Here is a 26,066-nt window from a genome sequence, read left to right as displayed (position 1 = left end):
CTTTCCACCACTGTAAATGTTAGTTCAGCATTATACCTGTTTTTGTGTGATCTTTGATTTGCATTTAACATTGGCTTCTATGTGATCAGGGCTAATGAGCTGATAATGTAAACTCTGCAGACATCAGTGATGTAAACAGTGAGCAGCTCGGCATAAAGAGAAGTTATGTTTGTTCTAATTACCCACAGGGCAGCTTAGTTAACAAAGAGGTTGAACACTGTACAGTGAACAGCTGCTAATTGTTTGAATTCAGCATTAGCATTCACGAGTACAAAAACAGTATTCCTTCTGACAGTCTTGTTGAACTGATATCTTTGTAGTCTCTGTGAATAAAATGTTAAATGACAACAAATCAGTCTGACACTCAAAGCTGTGTTAACAGGGTCCTTACGGGGGCCAAACAGCTTTGTGATTTCATTTTGTTTGATACGAGAAGGAAAAAAGGATTCATTGCTTGATTGAAATTGTGCAGTTATCTGAGTTTCTGTCATTAACTAGACCCGACTGACATGAGTGTAAATGTTTCTACTGTTGCCCTCTGGCAGTCCCTGTCATGTATGATGCTAATGATGTTCAAACATGTATCACTGTATAAGATCATAAAAACATATGTAGTAACATGATCCAAGTAAGAAGACTATCTCTAAGGCAGTGCTCTAATGGAATGGAAACCAAAGAATAGAAAGCTAAAAACATGTTAAATGCAGATGCTATTACCCCACTATTTTCTTGTATTACTTCACTTTCCTGTCCATTAAACATATAAAATAGCATTATAAGGGGAACCATTAAGGACATAAACACACACACACACAAACAAACACACACACAGTTCATATACACTGTGAATACATAAGAAACCTCTTAAGCTGACTAAGGCTACATATTTTTGATCAAAAGTACAGTAAAACAAGAAACCATTATAATGTGCTGATATGCTGCTTAAGAAACATTGTTCTGCAAAACTTTTTGTGGAAACGTACATTTTTTTCAGGACTCATTAATGAATATACGGTAAAGTTCAAAAGAATTAATTTGAAATAGAAATCATTCTTAACATTATAAATATTGTTACTGTTGCTTTTGCTTACATTTTAAATGTAAGATCTTTGCCGAATAACAGTATTGATTTCTAGTATTCAGCTAAAAGCAGCCATCAGAAAACTAAATATTTTAAAATTACCCCCCCCCCCCACTCAGAAAAAAAATATGATTAAAGTCATTGAAATATTAGGGATGGTAAAATGACATAGATTTAGTTTTGGCAAGCAGTGAGCTTTTTGCAGAGGTCAGTCCACAAAGAATTACATTTCCTGCTCTCTTGATGTAAGGCTGTTTCTTTCTATTACAATGTCTGTCGGGGAGCAGCATGATTTAATAAACAATCATTTTATTTCATCTCTCTGTCTAGCCTCAAGGAGTACATCTTGTCTCCTGGATCCATTTAAATGATTTGCATGAAGGATGTGTTGAAAACTGATTTGGGCATCTTAATCAAGCAAGCTTACTCATGAGACGATCTGTCTATATAATGCTCCTCCTGTGCTTCTCAGGCACGGTGATGGATGTTATTATTATCCATGTAGTCATTTTATTTAACGTCTGAGAGAAACTCGAAATATACAAACAGACATGCTGTCTACGGCTTTCAAAGATTCGTCCAATTCACACGAAAGCAAAAATGTCAGCAGCGACTCTTTTAAAAAGTTGCTGAGCTGAAATTTTATTTTGTCAGAAGCTTAGATGTTGAATGCACATTGATTAGCTCCGTCTTTCCAAATGCAGATTTGATGTGCCATGAACTGAAAGGATCCAGTGACAATGAGAAAAGGGAATTTAAGCAGTGGGTGCCTTCATCAAAATTGAAAACGGATATGTGCTTCTCCACTTTAACGCTTGCCACATCTCGTCTTTTTTCTTTTCACTTCAATATTTTGACTTCACAGTCAAATTTTTTTTTTTTCAGTTCCTTCCAGCTCATCATCACTTCTGAGACAGACCGACAGCAGAGGGGTCCGCTACAAAGGGAAGCAATCTTCACAATAAGGACAGGTCCACCATTGGTCTATTAAGAATTATCTTTACTCACTCACTGTAAGAACTTAAAATGGTGAGAGTAATACCATCCTTTCATTAAAAAGTGGATGTTAGGAGTAAGACAAGCAAGCTTTAAACAGCTATTGGAATAGGCATCATAGTCTTCTATCAAATGATCAAATAAGCCTCCAGCAGAAATCCTGTGCAGTTTTATTTGAGTAAATTTTTTCATTATGCTTATACCTTAAATTTCAACCTTTATTGCCCATGAAGAAATGATACAGTTTATCCAATGCATGTTGACATTTAGTGACATCATGCAACATTAGCACTAAACTATATGGGGTAAATTGTCACAAGGGAACTCGCCATTAAACAGCTTATTATCCACCTTATTTTTAACGTAAGAGGAGATGTGGCCAACTTGAATGTGTGAAGCTTCCGGTGACATTTGCTGCTTTATATCGCAAACTGGTATTTTGTTATCATGTTATAAAAGATGTTTTTCATACTAATTGTAAACACACTGGTTTGTAATGCAAATAGTCTTACCATGCACTGCACTTGTTGTTATTCTTGTAGTTATTTAACTATTATTAATCTTAAATCTCACACATGTAGAACTTAACTTACTTTTTAATAACTTACTTTTATGTTGCAAAATAAGTTGGATAGGCTTTTAATTTCAATTTAAACAATTATGAAACACAAATAGATTCATGAACCTGCTAAAAGTAAGGTCACATTTATATGATTAAAATATGTTACAGCTTGCCCTGACCAAATATTTATGAAATAACTGAGAAAAAAAAAACAAAAAACTTTTTGGTTAAAATATAAGTTAAAATGTATGTTAAAATACTTATTTAACTGAGTATTATTATGGCTGTGTGTGTGTGTGTTTGTGTATATTTACACAACAGCTATAGGCTAGCAAAAATATGATGATATTGAACTTTTAGTTTGGAGGATAAAAGTAATAAAACTGATTGTAATTTTTATGCACATCTGTGTAATTGGACTGTTGACCAAATCATCTAGTTATTGAGATAAAGACACAGTCACCCCTCTATATACAATCTATATAATATATAAAGCATGTGATGTTGTTTAGGGGTTTGCTCTAATATATTGTTCACCATGTTGTATTCTCTCAAGGATTTGATAAGTGTTAGAAGCGTCACAATTACAGGCCAAATAACAAAAGATCTTACTGTGAAAACTGCATATTAGCAGTACAATTACATTCAATTACCCTGCTTTTTCAAAGAAAAAAAAAGTTTCTGTGTTATATCCATAACACTTTTTCCATGACTGACATTTTTTATGATGGATCACAAGGAGCACTGTTCATATATTCATTATTGCGCATCAATAGTAATTCAATCCATGAACAAATACAAAAAGCACACTGACAGTGGAAACAAACGACTTTTCCCAAATGATCTAATTTCATCTTTCGAATATTACAGCGTGAGTGCAGGAGGAGCCGAGTGCGGAGTCGTTGGAAAGATCGGTAGTAAGACTGTCATGCTGTTGTGACAGAGTAAGACGTGCAGAAGGGCCTGTGCAATTACAGAACCATCCACCCGTGCAATTTCCTCCAGAGCTCTGTCAGAGCTCAGAAATCACACAGCCGAGCCGGGTCTGCACTCCACGCTGGGTTACTGAGCACTCACAAATAAGCCTCCATTGCACACCACAGAGTCAGTCCTTCCTATTTATCTCCATATTTGAACCATTGCGACCAGCCCTGCAGCAAAATCAGTTGATCTGATGCAGGGTCTGAATTTAAAATTTATGGCGTGGGGATGCTTGTATTTTATGTGTTGCACTTAGTGTACAGTACATATGAGTTCATTAAACTGAAATATAATATCTGACATAGGCAATAGCCAAAGTCTGGCTGAACATGATTTATTACCAGAATCTAATCATTGTTTTTGAAGAAAGTACTGATTTTCTGGTGTAATGGGTGGTTTGCTGGCATTACTGGCAAACTTTACTATTATTTAATAATAATGTTTTTGCAAGAATGTATGCGAGTATGTTGCAAGCAACACATATATTGCAATTATTTTATTATACTGAATTTGAAACTTGATATATTAAAGAAATAACATGAGTTTTACTCATACTTTACTGTTATTAATGGCATTTGATAGATGGGTGGATGAATGGATAGATAAACATTAGTATTTATTTTACTATTAACTACACTATTAACTATTTTACTATTAACTCAATGTTACTTGCCATTCCTTTGCAATTATTTGTCATATGAACTAGCATATAGTTATCACGTTTAGTTAAAATGCAAGAATTAAGAATCAGAATGAGTGTTTTTTTTTTTTTTTTTTTTTTTTAATTTATTTATTAATTGCATTTGATAGATATTAAGACTTTGAGCTCGGCTGGTCTTTTTAATTTTTTTAAGGTTGACCAGTTCACAATAAAACAAGTTGACTTGTGAGAGCTTGAGTTAAGTTTGTCTGAACTTTGTTTTTATTAACTCGGTGACCATGCAGACAGCCTGCCTTAAGTAGAATAAAATAACAGAATAACATAGTGTTTTCTAGGCCACTGATATGACTGAAGTCTTCATTGCAAGTGAGTTCACATCATTTAAAACAGATTTGAAAGTAGTATAAATATCTTTAGGTATAAAACTTAAAAAAAAAAAAAAATAGCACTGTCAGCACATAGTGTGCTGTAAATGTGTTATGAGAGTTGATGTGGTGTCCATATCTCCCTTTCTATCCAAAATGAAACCTTTAGTTGACGTTTGTGTCTTTCTCTGTCGTACTGAACACAGATGCTGTGAATGAAACCACTTCTGGATAGTGACACGGTTATTTGGAGACTATAGACATGGCGTGAGTTACAGGGGAATAAAAGCAGGCTGATTTAAATGTTCTGTTAACTAATATCCCAAAGGGACATGTTGTTCCAGAGTTCCCCGCTTTGCTTGAGTGGGTTCACATAAGGGCCAGAATAGGAAATGTTAGTGTCTGAGCAAGAACGGATTAAAAATGGTCCTACAGAGCAAAAGGGAAGATATTTAAATGCATTACCAATCTACGTCTGGTGAAAATATATATCCTGAGAGAGAACTCTTCTGCAAACACCAAGAAGGTAAATAAAGGGGGTCATGCATTATCATTTAGTTGAGGCACCAGCTGTGTTTACTTTTATTTATTTATTTATTTTTACAGTGTAATTCCTTACAGCAGTGTCATTCAAACGGGTGTCTTCAATTTAGCCAGGCAATGAGAAATGCTGGAAATTTCCTGCACGGAGCAATGTGCTACATTTTAATAGAGCAACACCTATAAGGGCAGGGGAATAATGGCCCTCTTGAAATAAATTAGGGGGGCTTTATTGAGACCTGTCATGGGCCAGACAATGGCTCCCTGTGCCCAGAGATCTCTTGAGCACTAGCTGCAGGATTTGTTTAAATAGCTTGGAAACCCGATTCCTTCACTTCCTCAATTTCTTTCTTGTGACAGTCTTGCTACTTCCATCTCAGAGTTAATTACCTTTTCATTTTTCATTTGCCTCCAGAATTGCTTCAAACCTCAATTTGCTCTCTTTGGAAACGTGGAGGAAGAATAGAACACATAAAGTGAATGTTTAATAGTTTCATGTAATATTACCATTTGTGTGCGCCTTATTGCATAGGCCTGTGGGGTGCACACATAATCGAAGATGAACTATACCTAATATTGATGAGTATATCGCTTTCAAATGGCAATATATATATATATATATATATATATATATATATATATATATATATAATTAAGATTTATGTATTTCAATTTGCATCTAAAATGTCCACCCATTTGGATGACACCGTTTTGTTAGTCACACATAACAGATGATATAAAAAAAAATCATGACATAGTTTATTAATTATTTGCATATGTGATTTTTTAAATACTTTTTAAAATAATTATATTTTAAAGAATGCATTCATTAACATTGCTTGGAATCAGATTAAATTTGTTAAAATTAAATTTATTCTGTTAAAAGTGTATGAACAGTTAAAATATGGCTAGTTGTAGAATATTGCTAATATAATATAATATGTGACCCTGGATCACAAAAATGTTTTAAGTGTGATTTATACATCCTATTTAAGCTGAATAAATAAGCTTTCCATTGATGTATGGTTTATTAAGATCGGACAATATTTGGCCGAGATACAACCATTTGAATATCTGGAATCTGAGGGAGCAAAAAAATCTAAATATTGAGAAAAGCGTCTTTAAAATTGTTCTTAGAAATGCATATTACTTATCAAAAATTACGTTTTGATATATAAACAATAGGAAATTTACAAAATATCTTACTTAATATTCTAATGATTTTTGGCAATAATGTAGTCCAGTGACTCCACATATTAACAATATTTAAATAGTTAAATGTAAGAGATTGAATATAATTGGATTGATTAATGATAATACATAAGTCTTAAATTTAAGCCTTAATTGAGCTTGTGACATTGTGCCAATTGTTGTTGCTGGTATTTTTTTTTTTTTTTCGTGCATGTAAGTCAAGAAATAATTTTGTTATCATTTTTGCCCCATGAACTGACAGTACCTGCCTGGCCGCTATCTCACGGCCAATTCGTACGTATTTTACGAGGTGGCTTATTCGTACGAATTTGTATGACCTCACTCGTACGATTTTATACGATTTGTCTAAACCCCAGTGACGGTTAGATTTGGCAACAATCGTATGAATTTTTTTCTAGTGTGGTCGTACGTATTCGTACGAATAAGCCACATTGTGAAAAATGCACGAATTGCTGTGAGATCGGGTTGGCCTGGCTATAGGATGTCATCCACATTGAGTTTTACCAGCCTAAACTCAATGCACGTCTGTTCAAGATTCAAGATTTTTGAATGTAACAGATTCAAGTCAGTTACATTCAGATTCAAATAATTTCATTCATTTTTTTTATATTTGGGGCAGTACTGCATTTTACTTTCATAATCAGTTGTAATCTTTTAAAAACCCATTTTACTCCAAAGATAACTTCACAAACATTCACATTTGAGAAAAGAACAATACACAGTGCCATTAATCATCTGATAGGAGTTAACTGTGCCACTTAGAGGATTTACTGTTATTTGGGTCAATTCGATTCCTCTGCTTTCAAGGCCCAGGTTGATCGGCTACTAGCCAGACTTTGTTGAGGGCACAAATAACAGAGTTTATGCTATTAATAGAATAACACCCCAGATCCACAGGTATTTCACAAATATCTCTCTCATCAGACATCCTAAGCAGTTAATCAAAAGCTACCAATGGTTTCCCTAATGCATTCAGGTGTATTTAGCACTTCTGAAATTACTCTCACACCTAGAGACAAGTACATACATGCAGGGATGATCTGGGTTGTCATGTTAAGCTCTCCAGAGAGAAGATGATTTTAGACACTTTTAAATATAATGATAATAATTCAGGTGAATATTTATAGTGCAAAGCTTAGATTTGTCAATCAGTACTTCAAAAGGCATAAAAAACCTGATGCTGTGTACCAAATGAAAGAATTTGCATGTTCCATCTTGAACAAAACAATGAGTTAATTGCTCACTTCATACTGTCATTGAGCAGCACAACAAATTAAAATTGTCCAGTGTGATTAACTGGGGTGGTTGTCTTGTAATTATTCTTTATAATTAGTACTGCATAGTTAATGCATATTACAATGTCAAAGGACAGGATGGCTGAATCAGAATGAAAATGAACACGGACAGCAAACAGCTCGGACACTGAACATTTCCATACCACACGGTAATATTGTAAATGTTTCTTCAAAACATTAAACCTTTATTAATGGCCAGAAATAAATGAAAATGTAATAAATGAACATAAATTAATTAATTCTGAATAAAAAGCGCACTGAGAACGAGCATGAGACTGGCTGCAGTTCCTCTAACGGCCAATGGTGTCAGTAACGGTTAGAAATTTCAGAACCTATGCAATGCTCCTTTAACTGATATATTGTTAATACACCTATTGAAAGACTAATCTCTTTTTTTTTTTTGCCATTTTATTACACTGAAAACCACCAAAATCAGGCAGTAAGAATGTCACTTGATGGATCGAAGCCTATCACAAGCAGCTTTTCCACAAGCTGAGGAGGGAATTTCTAATACTGTAGAAGGTGCACAATGTCATTCACACAAATACTACACACCATCATGGTAACAACATGATACCGAAATAATGCAATTAACATTGACAACATCAGATGCAAGACAAATCTGTAATGTACACAATTGATGAGAGAAAGCTAAGAAGAAACATAAAATCTATCTATCTATCTATCTATCTATCTATCTATCTATCTATCTATCTATCTATCTATCTATCTATCTATCTATCTATCTATCTATCTATCTATCTATCTATCTATCTATCTATCTATCTATCTATCTATCTATCTATCTTCCACACAGTCTCAGCACCGTGAAAATAAAAAGTCATCCATGATGCACAGAAGAGTGTGGATCTTTGTATTAGGGAATCAGTCTGTCATTTGGGACATGGCCTCAACATCTCTAAATGAAATGATTCACCCAGATTGTCCCAGCAATCCCCCACGGAATGTACACATCCTGCTCCGAGGTCCTCCCTTCGGAAGCCATCTTGTCTTCTAAATAAACTAATAGAGCCCTATGAGATGTGTGTTATTTCTGGAGAACAGATCTTTGCATGGTTCTGCTCTATTGCAAATTAATATGGGGGTCTGTATTCGAGGCCCGTATTGGCCTGAAATCTTACTGACATCTTAGAATGGAAGGGAAAGGAGAGCTGATGAATTGGTTGGGGGTGCAGAGATTTGAGACGGAGCCCAGGGGCCGGGCAATGCCCTCAGGATTGATACTTTCAGAGATGTCCATGTCGCCTTTACGGAAATGAGACTCTTTCCACAGCTTCGATTTTATTTCAGTTGAGAATCGTCACACACATACACATTCACACCACGCCATGTGTACAGTGCCAAATGCATACTTTTAATTCCTAAATGCTTCAAACCATAACTTACTTCAATTTGATCTACAGCTGCCCTGACAAGCCTATATACCAGCTCATTTCAAAAGCCAGAAGCATATGCAACTGAATTACTAACCTTTGTGACATAGTTTCCTTTTCTCAAAGTCAGTAAATAAGTAGATTGCAAGAAAAGCAAGAAGCTAAACTCATTATAAATCTTGACAGGCTGATTTTTAACTCCCAACAATTCTTAAAACGGAGAGATTTTAATCAAGGCAGTTTAATGCTTGTGCAGTTCTTGGTTATTAAAAACTGATGTGGCAGAAGGATTTTTTTTTTTTTCTCAGGTGCATGCTGGTAATTAGATTGAGAAAATCAGACAGAGGTCTACTCAGCAAAGATTGTCCATTTCCTCTCAGCTGTGGCATAATTTAAACATGAGATGGATGAACTGATTTGAGGGGTCAAAATCAATGACCGTACATAGCCACTAAGAATTTCTTTCTTCGTTATATTTACCACAAAACGACAGGATCAATTTATACTCACTTTAACACAGTAGATAAGAGTGATCAATCATGAGCTGTAGGGTTCTGTTACTAATTTCATATCTGGAGGGCGGATTTGATGGAGGCTTCTTGGGAGTATTCACAGAATAGCAGTTGATCTGAATGTGGTTCAGGTACTCCAGACGGCGCATAATTCACTTTGGATTGAGTTCTCTAAAAAAGAGTCAGCTGGGCAGAATTGTAATGATTCTTTAGAGAGGTGTTTAAACAGGAATCAATGAAGGTGTCTTAGTGCAGGTTTGAGTGTGATAACCCCCTTTCCCCTTTTCTGTTCCTTGCAAAGACAAGCGAAATGCGTGTGATGCTTTAAGGTCTGTGAGGAGACGGTCATAATTTTACATAGTGCATATTCATTTGAGATAGGGTGTATTAGATTTGAGTGGAAGTGTTATTGAAATATTTACCAAACAGTGTGCCTTTTGGTCTTGCGTGGCTCTGAGGAAGTGATCTCAGAGTGAATTAATGATCTGTCTAATTTTAGGAAGCCGTGGGGTGTTAGAGGATTCCTGTAAGAATAAGAACATTGCAAGGTTAAACCCCGGGGAGATCCAACATTTCATCCCACAGAGCGTCTTGTACTGAAATCTCCCAATATTGTTCCGATGCTATACATTAGAGAATAGACTAGCCAACATGAAAGATTTGAAGTTCAGCCCACCCACACATGACAACTTGAACAAGCCATAAACAACTAGATTTTTACATTTTTTAATTTTGCATTGAAAATACTATTGAAAAAAGTTAAAGCATACATCAATAATAATATAGAAATATTTTTTTAAAGTATAATGGTCTCCAAATATAAATCAGCTCAACTTAAATCAGTGTTCATCATTTATAATATGAAAAATAATGCTATGTAAAAATGTTTCTTAAGCAACAAATTAGGGGTGCAAATCAAGGATCATGTGACACTGTAATGGCCTTTACAATAATAATTTCATTGTAAAACATATACAAATATAAAACAGCTATTTTAAATTGTTGTAATATTTCACAATATTACAGTTTTTCTGTCATGACAACTCTCTGAGAGTTTATGATGGTAATAATGTACATGGCAATGTTAATGTTGGTCTTGGTGGACTAGATCTGCTATGCTGCTGTGGCAGAGCAAGTACTGAGACTTGCTACTGCTAACATATCCACAGACATGTTGCTGCACATATAACATATATTAAATTATCCAACACATACAAAATTACCCTGTAGCAGATCTATAGTGGAGGGTTTCTAAAGTGCGCTGCAACTGCTACAGCAAACACTGACCAAGTATTTGAATTACTGTATACGGCAGTTACATTTATTCATTTTATCCAAAGTGACTTACAATTGCTATATATGTCAGAGGTCACACGCCTCTGGAGCAACTAGGGGTTAGGTGTCTTGCTCAGGGACACATTGGTGTCTCACAGTGGATTCAAACCCGGGTCTCTCACACCAAAGGCATGTGTCTTATCCACTGCACCAACACCACCACCAGTTAAAAAATGTCATATTTAATGGTCCTTTGCATTCAAAAATCTGGATTTTTTTAAACAATAAGCTATACAAAATATAACATTAAAATTAATTTATCCAAAAAAGTTTCCCAATTAATGCATTACTGGAAGCACATATGAGACTTGTTTCAGAGGAAACAGTCTACTCGTATCAACATTTTGAATGATTTTTATCAGCAAAAGTGCTCAGGTTACTGAATGGCACAAAGCAATCTCAGAACATCCTGCAGACACAGACTAATAAACTCCAGGTAAACCCAGAGCTGAAAACAGAGTGAGAAATCTCTCTGTGCCCCTTAATGTCCATCTGGCAGGTTAAAGCATATGAGTGGACCGGCTCACAGACACAGAGATGCCATTGGCCCTGACCCTGTCGGCCAGACTGAAGATTGAAGCTCCATGCAGTGTGTGTCAATCAGGGCAATTGTACTGGCCATCTAGTGCTGATGGACAGAAAGTGTGCGGCAGAGGAGATGATGCATCTTGCTTGGCTTCCACTGAGAATGGCTTGTGAATGGATGTTTGGAAGACCTCCAAAACTTACTTCCTCAAAACAAGACAGACCAGATCACTGGTGCCCAAGTAACTTGCACTTGCTGTTTGTATCTAGCTTGTAACAGTGAATGAGTAGTTTGGACTTTATAATGACTTTCTTTTGACCTGATTTTTCTTTATATTATATTATGTTATATACACTGAACAAAATTATAAACGCAAAACGTTTTATTTTTGCCTCCATTTTTCATGAGCTGAACTTAAAGATCTAAGACTTTTTCTATGTACAAAAAAGTCATATTACTCTCAAATATTGTTCACAAATCTGTCTAAATCTGTGTTAGTGAGCACTTCTATAATCCATCCACCTCACAGGTGTGGCATATCAAAATGCTGATTAGACAGCATGATTATTGCTCAAATGTGCCTTAGGCTGGCTACAATAAAAGGCTACTCTAAAATGTGTATTTGGTACTCAGTATTTGGTGTTACCACCATTTGCCTCATGCAGTGCAACACTTCTCCTTTGCATAGAGTTGATCAGGCTGTTGATTATGGCTTATGGAATGTTGGTCCACTCCTCTTCAATGGCTGTGTCAAGTTGCTTGATATTGGCAGGAACTGAAACATGCTGTTGTATATGACGATCCAGAGCATCCAAAAAAGGCTCAATGGGTGACATGGCCGGTGAGTATGCCAGCCACATGTTTTCAGCTTCCAGCAACTGTGTACAGATCCTTGCAACATGGGGCCATGCATTATCATGCTGCAACATGAGGTGATGAATGGCACAACAGTGGACCTCAGGATCTTGTCATGGTATCTCTGTGCATTCAAAATGCCATCAATAAAATGCACCTGTGTTCGTTGTCCATAACATACGCCTGCCCTTACCATAACCCCACCACCACCATGGGCCACTCGATCGACAACATTGACATCAGCAAACCTAACACCCAACGCCACACACGCTGTCTGCCATCTGCCCTGTACAATGAAAACCATGATTCAACCGTGAAGAGAACACCTCTCCAAAGTGCCAGAAGCCATCGAATGTGAGCATTTGCCCACTCAAGTTGGTGACGATATGAGCTGCAGTCAGGTCGAGACCCCGATGAGCATGCAGATGAGCTTCCCTGAGACGGTTTCTTACAGTTTGTGTAGAAATTCTTTGGTTATGCAAACCGATTGTTGCAGCCGCTGTTCGGGTGGCTGGTCTCATATGATCTTGGAGGTGAAGATGCTGGATGTGGAGGTCTTGGGCTGGTATGGTTACATGTGGTCTGTGGTTGTGAGGCTGGTTGGATGTACTGCCAAATTCTCACCTTTGAAGACTGCTTATGGTAGAGAAATGAAGATTCAATTCACGGGCAATAGCTCTGTTGGACATTCCTGAACTCAGCATGCCAATTGCACACTCTCTCAAAATCTGCAGCATCTGTGACATTGTGCTGTGTGATAAAACTGCACATTTTAGAGTGGCCTTTTATTGTGGCCAGCCAAAGGCACACCTGTGCAATAATCATGCTGTCTAATCAGCATCTTGATATGCCACACCTGTGAGGTGGATGGATTATAGAAGTGGTCATCAGCATCACATGATCCTTCGGAAAACAGTCTAATATGCTTGAGATTTGTTGCTCAACAAACATTTCTTATTATTAGAATTTTATTATTATGAATATTACCAATGTTAGCAACAGTTGTGCTGCATAATAATTTTTTTGAAACATTTTTCGATGGATGGATTCATTTATTTGAAATAGATGTATTTATTTATTTATTTTAAAACTTTTTTTTCCAGTTTAATGTGTCTTTGCTGAATAAAGTTTTTAATTTCTTAAAAAAACTCAATATTACATATCATTACATATTAATATATCATAATTTTTATGTTGATTTAATATATTTAACTGATTTCACTCAAATGTTGTAATCCTGATTTGTTTTTCATGATTTTCAGTGCGTCAAATGTGACAAAAACATTTAAATCTACCAAACTTTGAGAATTCAGAGATGTGAATTTTGACTACTTGACTACTATTAAACAGAGACGAGGAGCAAGCAAATCTCTATAAACGTTAAGTTAAGTGAGAATGAATGCACAAGGACACCGCCTGCAAATGCTAATGGGACAATACATGTACAACTAAGGGAACAATTAAGCATAGATTTAAAATGCCAAGGAAGTAATCACGCAGTTACCACACTTTCATTACTGGAGACACGCTGATGTTAAAATACCACATGAGAGAACAGCATGTTTTTTAGTTTTTTTTTTCTCGATTTGATCCCTTCTTTCACTGGTTCATTTTATTTATTTATTTTAAATACCACGTGTCCCTCCTTTCTCAGAGTAAAGGCCACTGTCAAGGGGGTCAATACATTTTTTAGAACATCAACAAAAATAGCCTGCGAAGCCAGGAGAGCTGAGCAATTAGAGGTTTTGGCTGGGATCCTGACTTCCTTGCTTGGACAACCTGCCATTGCTTTACCGTGGGGGGGCTTTCGAATTAAACTACTGACATTCACATAGAAGCTGTTATTGCTCCTGACTGGGCTGTTTCATGTTTGATATCGTACCACACAGGTAATTTTATACCTCAGCGATACTGGCTGCAGTTCAAGTTTCATACAGATGAACCTACTCCTGACCCTAAATCGTTTTACTGTAAAGGCTCAGAGTTTAATAGAGTATTGTGTACAGCAGTTCATGTTCAAAAAGAGTGTACAGGAAAGGAAAGCCCAAATAGGTCTGGCAAGCTGAAAATTGTTAAAAAAAAAATTAAATAGTGAGAAATTTATGAAAGTAATATTTGAGTCATGTTTACCACCATGAGCTCATGAAACCCACAAGGCAAAGTAAGCCAGAGCAAGTCTTATACATTAAAAATACAAGTCACTGCACATGGCTAAAATAACAAGCCTTACATTAGCTTTTCCAGCCAGTGGTTTTGTAAGTTTGCTATTTGTTTGTTCACAATGCCGTGCTTTACTTCCAGAAAGGTCCAATCTTCTGATCTTTGAATGAAGGTCACTTGTCATCTTTACAGTCCTTTGATACACGAGTGCTATAATTAGCATATGGGAGGAACATTAATCTCTTCATTTACTTAGTTTGCAATTAAATTCACATATTTACTTTAAAGGGGTAATATGATATCACTAAAAAGAACATTATTTTGTGAATTTGTTGTAATTAAATGTGTTTATGCAGTTTATGGTTACAAAAAAAAAAAAAAAAAAAACACTTGCACGTGTAATAATGTACATTGTTGTTTCTCCCCTATGCCACGCCTTTCTGAAACGCTTCATTTTTTTACAAAGCTCATCGTCTGAAAAGCGAGGTGTGCTCTGATTGGCCAGCTATCCAGTGCACTGTGATTGGCCGAATCCCTCAAGCGTGTGACAGAAATGTTACCCCCCTTGCCATACTGTGATTCATGTCCCAGTCAGAAACCCAGCGCGACAAGACAAAAACAATAAAATACATTACAAACGAACCATTTGTTGCATCCAGGGGGACATAAGTACTGATTATAATGACATATACTGTATTTTTTATGCATTGCATTGCACTGCGCCATGTAAACATAAAACCATGTCTGCATTTGTGATCGGAAAAACGACAAACAACAACTTCTACTCTACACTGCTCAAAACTCACGTTTGAATCATCAGTGGCAAATCCTTTAAATATGTAAATGTACTTACAGACTGTGAGACAGAAAATGTGCTGCACACCTCGAACTATTCTGGAACAGTGTTGTAGCAGCTTAACAACTGATTTCTAGTAGTGTCCTCTAAAGTATTTTTACCATGAAACAGCGTCTCCACAACATGGCGTTATATATTGCGGTATATCTAAATCTCAAATTGCGCGACTTCAGCTTGTCCAAAATGCCAGACTTCTTTTAAAGGGGGGGTGAAATGCTCGTTTTCACTCAATATCCTGTTAATCTTGAGTACCTATAGAGTAGTACTGCATCCTTCATAACTCCAAAAAGTCTTTATTTTTATTATATTTATAAGAGAAAGATAGTCTGTACCAATTTTTCCCGGAAAAACACGAGCGCCTAGAGGCGTGACGTGTGGGCGGAGCTAAAGAATCACGAGCGCCAGTAGGCTTTTGAGTTGAGAGCATGTGGAAGCTGTGACACAGATCCAGAGGCTGAAATTTAACAAGAGCAGCATCAGCAAAGGCGGTATGCTATGTGGTATGTACTGAAACTGTATATATTTGCTTAGCGGTTTTGGAAAATGACTAAGTTCCACTTTATGTTGTGTTTTTTTTTTTTTTTTTTTTTTTTTAAGCTGTACATGTGGAAAGTGCAGTTTGATGACAACATCGCATGTTGTTTACTTGATGTGCTTATGCGCTGATAGCTAAGTTAACAACACAGAGATTTTTGAAGCAGTTTTACTCAACGCATGTGGTTCCAACACACAATCGTGACCCTTTTCCGTTGGGACTGCATTATCCTTAAGAAATAAACGACGTGCAATCCAAAATGCAGGGAACAAACAAAAACACTTGCACAACTCCGTTGATGCTCTGTAAAAATAAACTCCATCCACTGGTCCCTTAATGCTGTTTCTCTTTTGGTAATCTGTGCAGGGTTGTCTTGCCCTGGCAACCAAAAACACACTTCTTTTGTGACTTTTCGCGACGCTCTCGCTCTGATCAGGCTGTGCTCAGCCTCTCTCTGCTCTGCTATACTGGAGCGCGCGCTTTTCCGGCAGAAGAGCGCGCACTTAGGACCCATATAAGGAAATTCCGCTCCATCTAACGTCACACAGAGCCATACTCGAAAAAAACTTTCCGAAACTTGTGACATTCCAGAAGAGGTTTTTTTGGAACAAAAATACTACTTCAAACGTACAACTTAATTTTTGAAACTTTGGCCATGTTTAGCATGGGAATCCAACTCTTTAACAGTGTAAAAAACTCAGTATGCATGAAATAGCATTTCACCCCCCCCTTTAAATTGTCGGAAGCATGAACACATCACTCCAATTCTTAGATCCCTTCACTGGTTGCCGATTTGTCAGATAATAAACTTTAAAATTCTCCTCTTTGTTTATAGATCCCTTCATAACAAAGCTCCTGTCTTTTTATGTGAACTTCTTCATCTGTATACTCCATCTAGAAGCCTACGATCCTGTGACTAGGCTTTGCTGGTGGTCCCTCATGTTAGACTAAAGCATAGAGGGGAGCGTGCATTTGCGGCGTGCATTTTTAGAGATTAGACTGGCCCCCTCCGTGTCTATTTTTAAGTCCTTGCTAAAAACCTTTTTCTTTTCTTTAGCGTATTGACTACTGTGATATGTTACATTTTTAAATGGGTGGTTTTAAATTTGTGTCAGGTATATTTTCTATATTTGTGTAATACTTTTGCTCTTCCGTAAAGCACTTTGGTCAGCCTGGGGGTAAATTGAATTTGAAAATGAATATCACTACAAATGTTAATCTCTAAAAAAGAACTTGAATTATATTGGACTTCATTGAATATATATCACTATTAACCACTGTTGTAATGTAAAGAGAAGCATAAAGTTTTTCCCCAATTTTTTTTTTTTTTGGTCAATCAATCAATCAATAAATACAGGAGGCTGAGAAAATACAAATTTTAGGGTGAATTATAACTAATATTGGAGAACACAATAATAATACAAAATATAATAAATTCTATAATGACTAAATTATATATACATAACAAATAGATAAATGTCGGTTAAATAGCTTTTAAGCTCTGCTTGTTCTCTCTCTCTCTTATAAATAAAAAAAATACCACCCTTACCTCTTTATGGGATCACATTCAGTGCACTCATTGCACACATTCACGTACAGTACCTTTATCCAGTGTAACAGCAAAAATGTAGCATGTCAGATTGAGTACTATCGTCTTTCATTGTGACTTTATCTGTCAGTATTTTCAGTGCTCTTCGAGAGTTCTGATTGGTGACGGGGCAATGCATCATGGGGTGTGAGAAAAGGACTCAGTTTATCAGTCACCCCTTAGATAAAGACAGAAAATCCATGACAAAGTACTCCGCAGCAAGCAAACACAGACCTCAGCCACAGACCTGATAATCTCACAAGACTGACAGCGCCAAGAATCGCACATTTTCGTTCTCTTTGGTTCCCTCTTTTCCTCCTCGATTGCTCACACTGGGGATCTGACAAAAGAGAAAAGAGAGATAGACACAGCTTTCAGGCATTTTTTGATAGTGTCAGTCCATCTTTTGGCAAAGTCACATTTCCTTTTTTTCCCATTACTGCAAAGGGGTAACCTAATTCTCTTCAGAAAAGGTCACTTATCGAAGGATACAACATCCATCACTCTGAGTAAAGTCATTACTGTGACTTCATTTTCTTGATCCAGTCCATCGCTGAGGATTTCAACTCAATTCTACCACATATAATTTTCATTCCATGTCTAAATATAAATATATTTTTTACTGTTTTTACGGGATATGTATTATCTGAAAAGTAGGATTTATGGATGCCCTTGAACGCATCAATTTAAGAAAAAAATTAAATCATTCAGTAAGTTCGTCTGATCTAATCAAAACCCAACAGACAGACTTTACTGAAGCTTTAACCGTTTTATCACAAAGCAGGTCTTCAGCACTTCTCAGAAACGTTAAATCGATTAGACAAAGTCAAGCATCTCAGACCCCAAAGAGATCATGAAGGTTTAATGAATTTCATAACATTTGGCATATACTGTACACTTAACGAGTTAAGAGATTGTCAAATTTAAATGTTTTTGCACATAGTGAGCATCCTCCTTACCTGATCTCATTCAAATGTGCATTATTTAACCTCTTTTGGTGATGGATTGCAAGCCATTGTGAAAGACTATTGACAGGGCATGTGATGCATGAATCCGTTAAAGGGCAAAATTTTGATATGATGTGCACAGAAACAAGAGTGATAGACACTCAGAATAACATCTTGACCTAGATAAACAGAATTAATCAAACTGCTTGACACTAATTGTATATCCATTGGGCACACATGCATATATACAGTATATATTTTTTTTACAGAGATACTAAATCAATTTCAGCTGGTCATAACAGGGTTATTAAAACTAAAACTAATATTATAAAACAAATAAAATGTGATACTTGAAAAAAAAAAAAAAAAAAAAAAAAAAAAAATATATATATATATATATATATATATATATATATATATATGCATTATACAAGACTACGTTTTCTTTTATTAATAATAGCATATTGTTTGCTCATTGTGGCTTTTTGTACATCACCATGGTTAACTGAATAAAATAAAATGAAAAAAACTGCCAATAAAAGCCTAAGGGTGGGAGTATGCAAATGTAGAGAGTGGGTATTTATGTTTGCGCACGGAAGGATTGTCTAGGTATCATTTTGTCTTGCCAGATATGCTGTTGAGATTCATGAAATCTAAGCGCAAGATTTGGCCAGCTCATCCTCCTTGAAGCATATGACTCTGTACTTAGCTCAGTAAATTATGCATGCATTATTCATAAAATAATGCACCCTTTTTAAATTCAGATTTGAAAAAGCAAAGAAGAATAAACATGTGGTAAGAATACAGCATAAAAAAGATTGGCTACATGAAAATGATCTCTGTAAATTGTAGATTTTCGTGATCAGCAGTTTCCTTCTTTATATCACCCTCTGTCATACACACAAGCGTCCTTCCTCCCAGATGTTGTTCTGGTGTCATGCAAGGTAGGTGTTCCAGGTATCTTGTTTGGGGTCCAGCCCGACTGGTTTATCACTGATACTTCTGGTTCCAGATGATGTTTTAGCCTTGTGCTTCCATTTATCATCTGCCCCCAGGCAGCACACAGCTGAGCCAGGAGAGATAGACAGTTTATTTTTCAGAGTTATTTATTCAGTATTCTCTCTGCCTTTGTGAGAGTGTGTACATATTAGGACTGGTGTTGGCATTGGGCAGGTAAGGCCATGGCTATCAGGGAACAAGGTAAGCTGAATTAATGTGCTGTTAAATCAGTCTTTCTGACCCAGTATTGTTTTCTTTATACTGTGAAACACAAAACGAAATGTTTAGTTGAGTGTACAAGCTGTTTTTGTCCATAAAACAAATGTGGATCATGATTTATACTGTCATGCTCCAAAAAAAAAAAAAAAAAAAAAAAGGAGAGAAAGAAAAACACAAATAACATAAAAAATTATATTTTTTTAACTTGTAAATAATACAAAAATTGTCTGAGTATACATTATAAGAAAATTAGATTGTCTTTCATCTTAAAAATGTTCACGTTTTAATTTGGTGCAACTTGTCATTTCCTTGTAAATATTTGTGAAATGTACTAGCAATTTCTAATGGGAATTTTTTTTTTTTTTTTTCTCAGTGTAGTATGATTTGTGCTTAAAGTTTTATGAAAACAAAAAACAATTTTGAGTGAAGAAAAGACTGAAATTTTAGATATTATTTGCTAAACTTCCTCACCAATTAAAAGAAATTCACCTTTAGCTACACATGTCATATTCTATGGTATTTGGCATGTATTTTTGTCCTTTTAGAGTCTGGAAGTTGTATGAAAAACAAAAGCTTGGAAATTCTGATTTTTTTTTAATTTATAAATAAATAATAAACAAATTAGGATATATAATAACAAAATAAACAAAATACAATAAAAATACTTTAGTTTATTTGAAGAATCTTTATGTGAATCATGCACTTCTAACTTCTGAATGACTATATTCTCAGCTTACTGAGAATATATTGTCATTGTGTACTCAGCATCTTTGCTTTGAGCAAATTTAAAATGCGTTAATATTCATGAAGGCATGTTGTTTGCCGTATTACAAAAACATAGGAGTGTTAAGGAATTAGAGTAACCCAATCAGTTCCTTGGAAACATCACAAACACTAGCCTATTATGTAGTCATATAGCGTTACAGTCAAGTGTTTTATTTGAAATTAAAAAAAGAGAGATGTAAGAACACCTTCAGAGACACAAGTGGATGTGGATCATAACAAGCGATGAGAGTAAAGTTAATAACAGAGCAATTTGTCTTGTGTCTGGTCTCATTGCTCTTTGCCATGCAGCTCATAATTATTCATCTTTATTCAACTGGCCAATCCAATTAATTAAGCTTGATTAATTCCAGCTAGACCATAAACAACAAACATCACTGCGACATAACCAAACTACTGGAGGGCCAATGCATTTCTTTCTGATGTAAGAAATCAGACGTATTCATCGGAACACGGTCCCTGGGAGTGAAATAACCTATCAGCAACATATCAGTGGGAAGGAACAGCTGTTCGCTGCACTCTAGGGGGGATATATGAAAGCAGAGGCCTCCTGAAGTGGGCAAAGCAATTTGAAGTGTTTGAGACATCTGAGAGATCACAGGCTCCCATGTTTCTGGCCCAATCCACCTCTCTCGCCCATGGAGCTCTCAGTCTTAGACTTGATGTCTAAAAGGCTTCTTCCTCAGCCAAGTTAGTACAGCGAAACTGCATTCAGATGCTATTAGATCACCGCACATCACAAAGAGACTCAGGTGAAAAAGTTTGTCTAATGCACTTCCTGATGGTGTATCAGTGAGGAAAAGTCCTGATATGAGACGGTGAATGTACCACAGTGCCAGGGCATGAACTTGACACTGAAAGCATACATACATGAAACATACATGTGCATCATCATTCAAAAAATTGGTGCAACAAATGTGCAACTATGAGACACGGACTATTCAGAATGGCCTACTAGACATTATTTTTTAAAGAAAGCATTACACATTATTTTTTAAAGAAAGCATTTCTGTATGCATGGAAACACAGATGACCTATTATATTTGCGGAAATGTGCAGTATAACCACAGTACCTGCATGGAATACTGAATGCATCTATATATGATCTATATTAAATAGATTTTACACACACACACACACACACACACACACACACACACACACACACACACACACACACACACACACACACACACACACATATTAATTAAATTTGTATTTATTTTACATTATATTTATAAATGTATTATCTTTTTATTACTTTTTAAGTATGTGTGGTTATCTGTTGTTGGGAGAACAAAAATAAATATAAGATGTAACATGCAAACATTTAGAATGTTTTCTGCTGCATTCTTAATACAATATGAATTATTTGTTAATTTGCACTATATTTATGTAGGATTTTTTAATAAATAGTAGGCACTATGCAGTGCATATTGTGTACATATAGTAAGAAGTTTACTGTATACTAAAATTTTATTCTGAATGTAGGAGAACATAATGTTCATCACGGTCACGTTCCATTAAATCAAATCATATGCTTAAACTTTATAGAGTGAAACGCCCTCTGCAATTTCTTACTTGAATTAGCACTGACTTTTTTTTTTTTTTTAGAGATCATGAGCATTTATAGATTATAAATGTTGTCATGCAAAGGCCATCAGAAACATATAACACAAACCCTGTTTGTGCTTTATTGATAATGCAAACATTACATTTTAATCCAGCACACAATGTTTTTACAGATACAATTCATCCTACTGTGCTGAAGGTTTCTGCTTAAATGTTCTTGCCTCTAGAGAGTAAAACGAATCACACTTTCTGTGCACAGACCACCCCAAGGTGATTTATTTGCTGATTCCTTGTCACTGTGTAATTTATTGCAGAGCTTTTGTCTTTGCTTTTTTGTATACATGGAGTGATCAGGCAGTGCAAAGATACAAACGTGATTCTATTCCTAAAGAGATTCACAGTGTCCAGGACATGAGGTCAGCTGAAATATCCGGGTGAAGCATTTCAATATGGAACAATTTACACATTACACATGTAACAACATGAAGAGTGAGTAATTTTTTTTTTTTTTTGACAAACTATGCCGTTAATTAGATCAAAATATTTATACAATAATTGATACAAAATAATTAAAATATTATTTAAAAATATCATACGCAAACACACATAATAAATAATAAAATACAAACATTATCTGGTCATTATACGTATGTATGTGTGCATACATACATATAATGAACATATAATGACATTTTATATTCTATTTTATTCATTTTGTATCATTAGAAAATGTCTATTAAAAAAGTGAATTCAGGTTCACCCCTACAGTACATGTGTGTTAGCATGTAAGGAGGGGGAGTACATTTCCCTGACATTTCGCTTTCTTGAATATTAATAGATTGTTTCAGCTCTACTCCGAGGCATCCTGTTGGGATGCGCTGCCTGGAAACACCAGCTTTGGCAACTGATGATTCCAAACTGTGCCAGTCGATTCAACCACCCTTATCATGCGCCTGGCAAAGCGCCAAGCCCTGCCCTCGCTGCCTACACGGCCAGCCTACCCGCTTCTACTGAGATAATGTAATAGCAGTCAGCCACGGCCAGCCCAGCTCCGTTAGCCACCAAAAAGCAATGAGGCATGATTAAGATGCATATATCTGCAGAATTCAGAAAACAGAGACATTTTCAAAGCTCAGCGAACATTTAGCCAATGATGTGCAGGGCTTTGTGTAGATATTGACAAACACATGTGCTTTGTCTGTGAAATCTCTGTGAATGATCTTAAGGACGAGAAAATGGGCTGATCAGTCAGCTGATATTTGTCTCGGCTGAATGTTGCAGTGGGGAGAAACAGAAAATCTGGTTAGCCAGGTCAGTCGACAGTGAAATTAGTAAGACACCAGGGGTGTGTCTGATGCAACGCCAGACCAGCATTTCACAAATAATGAGCTCTCATTCTTCTGATTCATTGTTTTCTACTTTCTAAAATAAACTGAGTGGTATTCATGTGCTTTGTAATAATGCTCTCCAGCTGGCCATATAAAGACGTGTTATACATAGATATTCAGAGTGGAACATTCTATACAATAATATTAATACCAAAACATTCAACAACTTAAAAGGGTAAGTTCATCCAAAAAATGAAATTCATTTATTCACCCTTAAATTGTTTCAAACCTGTAATAATTTCTTTCTGTTGAACATAAAAGTAGATATTTTGAAAAAAACATCTTTCCTATTACATATTATGTCGATGGATATCGATTGATACACACACACACACACACACACACACACACACACACACACACACACACACACACACACACACACACACATACTGGCAGGAAAATAGATAATACAAATAAATATATTGCTATCATATAATTTTAATGGGAACAAACAGGCAAACAACAACAAAAATTACATAACTTGTATCTTTATGGGTTACTAAAAATACATTTTGCAATAAAAATTTTACAATCAAAATTAGAATATGAAAGTAAGCATAATTTTCAACTGGCACTGATACATTAGCAGAAAATGTTTATTGCTTTGCATGTCTTCATCTAACACATTTTGAAGCAGCCAGTATATTTGCCCTTATTGGCCTTTTACGGGTAGTGTCTTCTGGAAACAACAGCTTATGATAGTACAGTTTTGCAAATGTGATGAAAATGGAGATCTGACTGCTTGTTAGTCAAACAAGCTCACATTGGTAAGCACGACCGTCTCTCTTGTCCCAGCAGCACAAATTCATTCTGACTGAATCTTAATTAACAAATCAGTCTTGGTTTTATTTGAATATGCATGTCCTGAGCATAGAGGACATCGGAAAGAAAGACAAAAAAACAGGGACAGTAGAAAGTTTACCGTGACAGTTCAGCAAACAGCAGCGGAATTGCTAAATTACTATAGAGGGCAAAAAGCAGCGGAATGGCAACCTTGCAGGCCAGCCACCATTTGTTAGCCATGTTGAAATGTTTGAGTAAATATGGTATACATTTATGCAAATAAGAACAGTAATAAAGCACCTTGTGACAAGAGGAAGTGAATATAAATGGCACTGCTTCCTAGACAACCTGAAACGGGGCTTTGCGAAATGAAGATGTATAAATCAATTGTGGAAGTTGTCACAAAACTTGTCTCTCTTTGTAGCTGCTCTATGTACTGTACGTGTATGTATTCTAGTAGTGCAGGAAAATTTCTCTGGCCTATTCCACAAGGATATTTAATCTTCTTATATTCTAATGTCTCCACTTGCTGAGTTATTTAATTTGTCTTTGTGCACATGTAAGTTGCTTGATTTTTGGAAATGTGCATGTATGCACAACACCATCAGCTTTCGTCGCTAGGTGTTTTAAGTCGGCTTGTTCGTGTTGTATATTTGCTAGTTAATTCAATTTTTGTGGTGCCTTTTTTTGTGTTTGGTTTAGTGTTCTATGTTAATATGTGACACCATGTATTTTGGGACCCCCTCGAAAACAAGATGTTACATCTCAAGGGGTTATTCCTAATACATACATAAATGTAAAATATTTGTCACTCTGCATTCATAGCCCATGCCTTCATAAGCAAAGGACAGGAAGTAGCAACCTTGACCTTTCCACAGAAGTCCACAAAATGAAAATAAAGTTCAACATTAATCGTTAGTCATTTGCTCACATTCCTTACAGCTGGTTCTTGTCATTTCAGATAATGAGATGGAACAGGCTCTGCCAGAGATGCAGTCTCAGTCATAGCTGACCATTGCGTGTGCCCTTGAACTCAGCTGGACCTCCCAAGAAAACAGCAACTCATTATTCCGTCAGATGTCACATCGAGCCAGGCGAGAATGTCAGTAAACCGCTTCCAAAACAGAGATGGAGTTTTCACATTGTATAGCGGGATCCCAGAATAGAAGCAGTTCTTCAAAGTGTTGACTTTCACAACAGTGTTCGGTTAATGTGTTCACCACATCAACTTTTTAGTGTGCACCTCATTATTAGTGATTTTACTGCTAGGCTGTTGAAACATAAAGGAAGGAAGTGCAGGGACAGAGTCATGTTGCTTCAACTGATCAAATGGTAAACAATGATAAAGAGAAACTTTAGCCCCAGTTGAAAAGAGCAACTGGGGCACAATAAAGCAATAGTGCATGAAAGACCCCCAGCTTATATTTTGCAGTTGGATTAGGAATAGCAATTGGAACAAACAAAAATAATACACCAACCATATCATTACATAATTACATGGGTAACTAAAAATACATTTTGCAATTTCAATCTTACAGCAATAATCAGAATTTGAAAGAAAGCTGAATTTATGCACCTGGCAGTGATTATCAGAAAAATGCTAATTGTTTTGCATGTCTACATCAAACAACTTTAGAAGTGGCCAATTTTGCTCTTTAAGGGAGCGAAATTGGACCCTTCTGGGATGATGTCTTCAGAAAACAACAAAGATAGATTTTTTTTTTTTTTTTTTTTAATTTTTGTAGATGTGGTGAAAGTAAAGCTCTAAATTCTTAGCATGAAACACAACGGATGGAAGTGCTTGTATATTGTCATATTGCTTCAACTGATCAAATGGTAAATAACGATTAATACAGACTTAGATAAATGCTATGTTATAAAAAAAATAAAAAAAAATAAATAAAAAAAATCAGCCAAT

At 35.9% G+C, this 26,066-nt stretch overlaps 1 protein-coding gene across 1 annotated transcript in view; it reads left to right on the top strand.

The window, feature by feature from the left end:
• The window catches only part of LOC113094591 (homeobox protein goosecoid-like), a 68,150-nt gene extending 42,426 nt beyond the window's left edge, over positions 1–25,724 (top strand). The window contains exon 4 of the transcript XR_003288131.1: positions 25,110–25,724. The gene's annotated coding sequence lies outside the window, so the exon portion shown is untranslated. The remainder of the gene's footprint in view (positions 1–25,109) is intronic.
• The last annotated feature ends 342 nt before the right edge of the window (positions 25,725–26,066 follow it).

Source organism: Carassius auratus, unplaced genomic scaffold (genome assembly GCF_003368295.1).
Source record: "Carassius auratus strain Wakin unplaced genomic scaffold, ASM336829v1 scaf_tig00215410, whole genome shotgun sequence".
Taxonomy (NCBI): Eukaryota; Metazoa; Chordata; class Actinopteri; order Cypriniformes; family Cyprinidae; genus Carassius; species Carassius auratus.
This window is presented reverse-complemented; position numbering and strand designations above follow the sequence as displayed.